The sequence below is a fragment of the Monodon monoceros genome, unplaced genomic scaffold, assembly GCF_005190385.1.
Source record: "Monodon monoceros isolate NGI ecotype Baffin Bay Population unplaced genomic scaffold, NGI_Narwhal_1 Contig4486_ctg1, whole genome shotgun sequence".
Classification (NCBI taxonomy): domain Eukaryota; kingdom Metazoa; phylum Chordata; class Mammalia; order Artiodactyla; family Monodontidae; genus Monodon; species Monodon monoceros.
The window spans coordinates 27,795-36,205 of NW_021700363.1; positions in this window are offsets into that span (position 1 = coordinate 27,795).

Consider the following 8,411-nt stretch of genomic DNA (forward strand, 5'->3'; position numbering starts at 1 on the left):
TTTCACAACCAAGAACATTCTTACTTTGTAATATTGAGTGAAAAAGGCAGAGTATAATATTTTATTTATGTGTAATCTCATCTTGGCTCCCCTCTCACTGCATTCCAGACACAAGACATTCTTTCTATTCCTCAAAACCAACATGGGTCCCACTCTTCAGGCCTTTTGCGTTCGCTGCTGCTGGTCTCACCATTCCACTCTCGGCTCAGTGCCGCTTCAGAGGCCTTCTCTGACACCCAAACTTCCAGCCACTTTCGTTCACGTTAGCCAACTTTGTTTTCTTCCTAACACTTTTCTTGAAATTACTTTATTCATTTAATTGTGGCCAGTGGCCTTCCCTGCAGGGTGAATGCTTTAAGACCCCTCTATACTTTGTAAATGCCTCTATTGTAGCCCCCATCTCACTGAATTTCACTATTTGTTTATTTGCCTGGCTGCCTGCACTCCTTATACCTCTTGGTATCCCCAGAAAAAGGTCTGTTTCAAATAAGTAGGCATTCAGCAAATATTTTTGGATAAATGAATAAGAAGGCCTCCTTTGAGTTGTACTTTGGAGGACAGGTAGAATTTTTTTATAGGCAGAGTCTAGTGAGGAGAAGCATTTCCCAGCAGAAGGACTAGCATGAGCTAAGGCTGCACTGATGAGTGACTTGTGCAAAGAGAACGTTCCAGGCGACTTGGCTCAGGTTCCTCAACGGGAGCTAGGGCGTGTGCCTTGCTCACAAAGAAGCCACACAAGTCAAGGACTAGGTGCTTAGACACTATGCTGCCTCCGCCCCCTCCCTGCACCATTTACGTCAGGGTTTCTGCCTCCCAGAGCTCTGTGGGCCCCAAGGAAAAGGTTCTGGTGTGCTGATATTCGGGTTCCTGAAGAGCCTCCATGAGCACCTGGTCACATCCCCAGTATTTCCGCTGAATGCACCAGGACTCTGGAAACCCTCCTACTAAATTACTGTGATGTAGGGAAGAAAAAGTACTTTCCCCCTACCCTTCTGAGTTCTTAGCTGAAACCTGTGTAATAAAAGACATATTAACAAAAGGAAACCGACAAGCTTAGTGACATGTATATATCATGTATACATGGGAGATACCCAGAGGAAAATGAATAACTCCCTGAGGTGGCTTAGAACTTGGGATGAAATATCATCTTAAGAGGGAATGGGGGGATGTAGCCCTCTTAGATTCCTAGGAATGATAAATGGGCCCTTAGAGTATAGCCCATAGGTAGGAGGTGTGATGGTGACAGTTTATCTAGGTGTGGTGTCCACTTGTAGTCTCTTCTCCTGTGGTAAGGGTCAGTCTTCCTTGGTTGGTGAAACTCTTGAGGAGGGGATTTCTAACAATTGAGTTCCTTTTGAAGCATCTGTCTTCAGGCAGGTGAGAGCAGTTCAGGGAAAGTGGTGTGTCTGTGGAGCCCCAGAAACACTTAGTAGGTAGCTATTTCTAAATAGGACTGACTGTGGCTTGGTACATAGCTAGTTTATAATTTTGTTTCTTTCTTGAACGCTTCTTCAACTGTTTTTCTAACAGCTTTCTCCAACCTGGGTTCCTGGTGTTGCACTCAGTATCTCTCACAAGATTCACTACAGGGAAGATTCTTTATGTTAATGACTATTATCATTGTCATTAGTAACATACTGACCGTTTACCACTGGCCAAGCACTGTGATAAGAACTGAGGTGTACTTGTCTCCTTCAATCCTCACGATGAATAGGTACTATTATCTCCATTTTATAGATGAGGGAAACTGGGGCAGAGAATGTGTAACTTGCCTGAGGTTACATAAAGTGGCACAGGCAGGATTCGAATACAGGTCTGCCTCTGAAGATCTTTTAAATTGAAGTACAGTTGATTTACAATGTTGTGTTGATTTCATGTGTACAGTGAAGTGATTCACATACAGTATATATGTGTATATATATATATTTTCTTTTTCAGATTCTTTTCCCTTATAGATTATTACAAGATATTGAGTATAGTTCTCTGTGCTATACAGTAGGCTCTTGTTGGTTATCTATTTTATATATAGTAGTTTAGATGTGTTAATCCCAAATTCCTAATTTATCCCTCCTCCCCTTTCCCCTTTGGTAACCATAAGCTTGTTTTCTATGTCTGTGAGTCTATTTCTATTTTGTAAATAAGTTCATCACTTATATCATTTTTTTAGATTCCACATATAAGCAATATCGTGATATTTGTCTTTGTCTGGCTTACTTTACTTAGTATGATAATCTTTAGGTCCATCTATGGACCTAGAAAGAAACAGAAAATATGAACAGACCAATTACCAGTACCAGTACCGAAACTGAATCAGTAATTTTAAAACTCCCAACAAACCAAAGTCCAGGACCAGATAGCTTCACAGGTAAATTCTACCAAACGTTTAGAGAAGAGTTAACACCTATCCTTCTGAAACTATTCCAAAACGTTGCAGAGGAAGAAACACTTCTGAACTCATTCTATGAGGCCACCATCACCCTGATATCAAAACCAGATAAAGAGTGGGAGGGGAAAAAAAAAAAAAAAAAGAGTGGGAGGGAGACACAAGAGGGAGGAGATATGGGAACATATGTATATGTATAGCTGATTCACTTTGTTATAAAGCAGAAACTAACACACCATTGTAAAACAATTATACTCTAATAAAGATGTTAAAAAATAACTAAAAATAACTAAAAAGATACTAAAAACAACCAACCAGACAAAGATATCACAAAATAAGGAAAATTACAGGCCAGTATCACTGATGAACATCGATGCAAAAATCCTCAATGAAATGCTAGCAAACCAACTCCAACAATACATTAAAAGGATCACGCACCACGATCAAGTGGGCTTTATCCCAGGATGCAAGGAATTTTCAATATCTGCAAATCAATCAGTGTGATACACCACATTAACAAATTGAAGAATAAAAACCATATGATCATCTCAATAGCTGAAGAAAGAGCTTTTGATAAAATTCAACATCCATTTATGGTAAAAACTCTCCAGAAAGTGGGCAGAGAAAGAACACACCTCAACATAATAAACGCCATATATGACAAACCCACAGCTAACATCACACTCAATGGTGAAAAGCTGAAAGCATTTCCTCTAAGATCAGGAACAAGACAAGGATGTCCATTCTCACCACTTTTATTTAACATAGTTTTGGAAGTCCTAGCCATAGCAATCAGAGAAGAAAAAGAAATAAAAGGAATCCAAATTGGAAAAGAAGAAGTAAAACTGTCACTGTTTGCAGATGACATGATACTATACACAGAAAATCCTAAAGACACTAGCAGAAAACTACTAGAGCTAATCAATGAATTTGGTAAAGGTGCAGAAAATTAACACACAGAAATCTGTTGCATTTCCATACACTAACAACGAAATACCAGAAAGAGAAATTAAGGAAACAATCCCATTTACCATCACATCAGAAAGAATAAAATACCTAGGAATAAACCTACGTAAGGAGGCAAAAGACCTATACTCTGAAGATGGTAAAATGCTGATGAAAGAAACTGAAGACGACACAATCAGATGGAAAGATATACCATGTTCTTGGATTGGAAGAATCAATATCATTAAAATGACAATACTACCCAAGGCAATCTACAGATTCAACACAATCCCTATCAAATTACCAATGGCATTTTTCAGAGAATTAGAGCAAAAAATTTTTAATTTGTATGGAAACACAAAAGTCTCTGAATAACCAAAGCAATATTCAGAAAGAAAAATAGAGCTCGAGGAATCAGGCTCCCTGACTTCAGACTATACTACAAAATTACAGTAATCAAAACAATATGGTACTGGCACAAAAACAGACGTATAGATCAATGGAAAAGCATAGAAAGCCCAGAAATAAACCCACTCACTTATGGTCAATTAATCTACAACAAAGGAGGCAAGAATATACAATGGAGAAAAGACAGTCTCTTCAATAAGTGGTGCTGGGAAAATTGGATAGCTACATGTAAAAGAGTGAAATTAGAACAGTCCCTAACACCATACACAAAAATAAACTCAAAATGGCTTAAAGACTTAAACATAAGATATGACACCATAAAACTCCTAGAAGAGATCATAGGCAAAAAATTCTCTGACATAAATCATACCAATGTTTTCTTAGATAAGTTTCCCAAGGCAATAGAAATAAAAACAAAAATAAACAAATGGGACATAATCAAACTTACAAGCTTTTGCATAGCAAAAGAAACCATACACAAAAGAAAAAGACAATCTATGGAATGGGAGAAAATATTTGCAAATGATGAGACTGACAAGGGATTAATTTCCAAAATATACAAACAGCTCATACAGCTCAGTAACAAAAAAAACCCAAACAACCCAATCAAAAAATGGGCAGAAGATCTAAATAGACGTTTCTCCAAAGAAGACATACAGATGGCCAACAGGCATATGAAAAGATGCTCAACGTGGCTAACTATTAGAAAAATGCAAATCAAAAGTACAATGAGGTATCACCTCACACCAGTCAGAATGGCCATGATAAAAAAGTCTACAAATAATAAATGATGGAAAAAGGAACCCTCCTACACTGTTGGTAGGAATGTAAATTGGTGCAGCCACTATGGAGGTTCCTTAAAAAACTAAAAATAGAGTTACCATATGATCCAGTGATCCTACTCCTGGGCATATATCCAGAGAAAACTCTAATTTGAAAAGATATATGCACCCCAACATTCACTGCAGCACTATTTACAATAGCCAAGACATGGAAGCAACCTAAATGTCCATCAGCAGATGAATGGATAAAGAAGATGTGGTATATATATACAATATAATATTACTCAGCCATCAAAAAGAATGTCTCCAAAGATCTTAACTAGCCCTCTGTTGTCTGAATTACATGTTATTTTGCTGTGGTTGCTTTGCTCCCATTAGCAATTATGTCTTTTGGAGCCAACAATTTTTTTTTTTTTTTTTTTTGCGGTACAAGGGCCTCTCACTGTTGTGGCCTCTCCCGTTGTGGAGCACAGGCTCCAGATGCGCAGGCTCAGCGGCCATGGCTCACGGGCCCAGCCACTCCGCGGCATGTGGGATCTTCCCGGACCGGGGCACGAACTCATGTCCCCTGCATCAGCAGGCGGACTCTCAACCACTGCGCCACCAGGGAAGCCCCGGAGCCAACAATTTTTGAAAGGAGTCTCCAGCCTTTTCCCAGGCATTGAAAGATCTATCCTTTGTGTCTCTAATGCCTAATGGCTAAGAGCCCTGTCAGATGTAGGTATTCATGTAGAATACATGAACAAATCACCTCAATTCCACAGATGTAAAGAGAACACCTATTGTGTGACCAGCCCCATGCTTGGTGCCCCATGAGATTCCAATAAAATGAGGAGGTCTGCTCACTGCCCTTAAAGCAAAATTAGCACATGCCCACATATAAGAATAGAGAATTATATATAATCAAATAGAAAGCTGGGGCTGCTCACCCTAAGGATCACAGGAGTTGGGAGAAAGGGGAGAACCCTATGGCTGAAGTGGGATGAGAGGGCTTCCACATTGGGACCCCAGGAACACAGAAAGAGTGAGAATGTGCCTGAAGAGGGCAGGGAGCAGCTGCCACCTCACCTGTCCCCCATTCACGCACAAGGGGGCAGGTAGAGCTGTCTGGAAGGAGGAAGTGAGAGGGTGTTGATTCTGGGGGGGCCCTTATCCAGCAATGCCAAGAGGAGCTAGCACAAACTGCCCTTTCATGGAACCACTCAAAGAGTCCCCTGTTCGGGGGCCTTGGTTGCTCAAGCTAGGAGAAGCCAAAGGAGAGGGGGGTGAGGTGGGGACAGAGGGACATTTGCCTGCAGACTGCTGTATACTCAGAAAAACGAGGAAATCAGCTAAGGGCTGGGGGAGGAGACAAACATTTATGCCTGCTCTGTGCTGGCTATTTTATCTCCCTTATCTTATTCACAACAATTATCATCCCTTTTGGCAAGACAGGAAAGGAGGCTCAAAGAAAAGACCTCTGCTAGAAGCAGAGCCGGATTTGGAGCTAGGGAGGTCTCCTGCCATCAGCTGCTTCTAACCTCTCCTTCCTCACGTTGGGATCCCCACAACTTCCTCCCCCTGAGGAAGTAGAGCCTGCCTCTTTCTCTTCTTCCCCTCTGCCCCCTCCTCTTTTATTCCCTTTCTTCATCACGTGACCCTTCCCATCAAATGCTTGATAGGCCTGCTCCCCCTAAGGTCTGAGTGACAGGGTCCTGCTGTCCCTGCCAGGGGTATATTTGCATTTTAAATGGATAGCCCATGGTGAAATCAAATATAATCTCAAAGGAATGAGGTGTCTTTTTGGTTAAGGATTTAAGGGCATGGATCAGATGGCTCCCCATAGATAACTACTGTCTCTCTCACCACATTTTGAGATGGGGCATAACTAAAATAATGACCATCATGCCTCCTGTCCAACTGCTTATCATCTTATGGGACCAGAGGGCGGCAGTTACTTTCCCTGGCCCAGAAAGGTGAAGTGACTTGTCCATAGTTAAACAGTGTGTCAGTGGCAGAGCCAAGACTAGAAGGCAGATTTCTGGGCTCAGAGACCCATGCCTGTCCACTTCTTGGAACAGGAGCACAGTGGGCAGAAGATGGAATCAACCAACCCTTGATGGTGTTTTCATGGGCACAGATTTCATGTGTGGCTGTCACTCATTCATTCAATTAAGCTTTACTGATGTTGCCTCTGTGCCTGGCCCTTTGCTGGGGCTGGAGATGATGACTCTGACTGTCTATCCTTGAAGAGCTCCCAGAGAAGAAAACCCACACAATGACAATACTAGTGGAAAGGGGACACGCAACACGTTACATGTCCGGAAGGGGTATCACTACATCTCTGGTGTGATGGGCTCATGTGACACTTGATTTAGGCCTTGAATGATAAGGAGGTTCGTGTGTGTGTGTGTGTGTGTGTGTTATGGAGATGTGGGAGCTTATCTCCCTAACTCACAAGTGTATAAAAAACTCAAAAAATCCATACCCTTCTGATAAATCTAAAAATTTCTTTAGTCTTGAAAATTCAGACACATCATTCAGGAGAGATTTTCTCTAACTTTGTGTTCCTTAATCTGTTTCAGAAAACAGATTTTTTTCCCCCTTACCATATCAAAAATTATATTAAATATTCTTTTAAAAATCACACATTGTCCTCTAGGGGATGCCATCAGCCTAGAAATTCCCACAATGCTCTCCAGGTTCTAGAGTTCTGGAATTTCTATTTTTAACCCTCTTGCAACAAAAAAGGAAATAGGAATTGTCAGTGGGCTCATCCTGGAGGAGCAAGGCAATCTATCCTGCTGCCTCTGCTCAATCAATTCTTTCTCTGGCTGCCACTGAGCCTGTTAGTCCTCTGGTGCTTGAGGCCAGAAAAAGCCATCCTCTCTATCAGCTCCCTGAGTCCCTCTGGCTCTTGGGGTTGTGGGCCTGGGGACAGGCAGGGCCAGCCTCCAGTGCCTGGGCCAGCCAGCATCAGTCCACTTTACTAATTCCAGAGCCCTCTATGGGGGCTCTGCCCTGGGTCACCTCACTCACTCTCTCCCACATCTAGCTGTCTTGGAATACAAAAATTACAGAAGCACAATGAAGTACCACTTCACACTTACTAGTATGGCTATAATTTTTTTTTTTTTTAAAAAAAGGAAAAATACTAAGTGTTAGGATGTGGAGAAATTGGAACCCTCATGCATTGCTGATGTTGCAGCTGCTGTGGAAAATGGTTTGTCAGTTCCTCAAAAAGTTAAACATGGAACTACCATAGAACCCAGTAATACCTCTCTTAGGTATATATCCAAAAGAACTGAGAGCAGGGACTTCAAAATAAATATTTATACACCCATGCTCACAGCAGCATTATTCACAATAGCCAAACGGTGGAAACAACCCAAGTATGTATAACAACAGATGAATGGATAAACAAAATGTGGCATGTACATGCGATGGAATACTATTCAGCCACAAAGAGGAATGAAATTTTGATACATGATTTAACACAGATGGATCTTGAAAACATTATGCTAAGTGAAATAAACCAGACACAGAAGAACAATTATTGTATGATTCCACCTATATGAGGTACCTGGAATAGACAAACTCACAGAAAGTAAAATAGAGTTTCCCAGGGGCTGGGGGCAGGGAGAAAGGGGGAGCTGTTGTGTGACCTTGGGCAAATCACTTTCCTTATCAGAGCTCTCATTTCCTCATCTGTAGGGTGGCACTGCTAATCTGTCTGCCTTACCCACTCCACAGAGTTGTGAGGTCTCAAAAGGCTGTAAATGTGCTCTGTAAATGGCACATACTGTATTGTGTCAATTAATATATGTTTACATTTGATTAGCCATTGATTTGTGGTATCATCATTGATCATCAGGAAAAAACTTTCTCCCCCCATTGCTCAGCTAACTACCCAG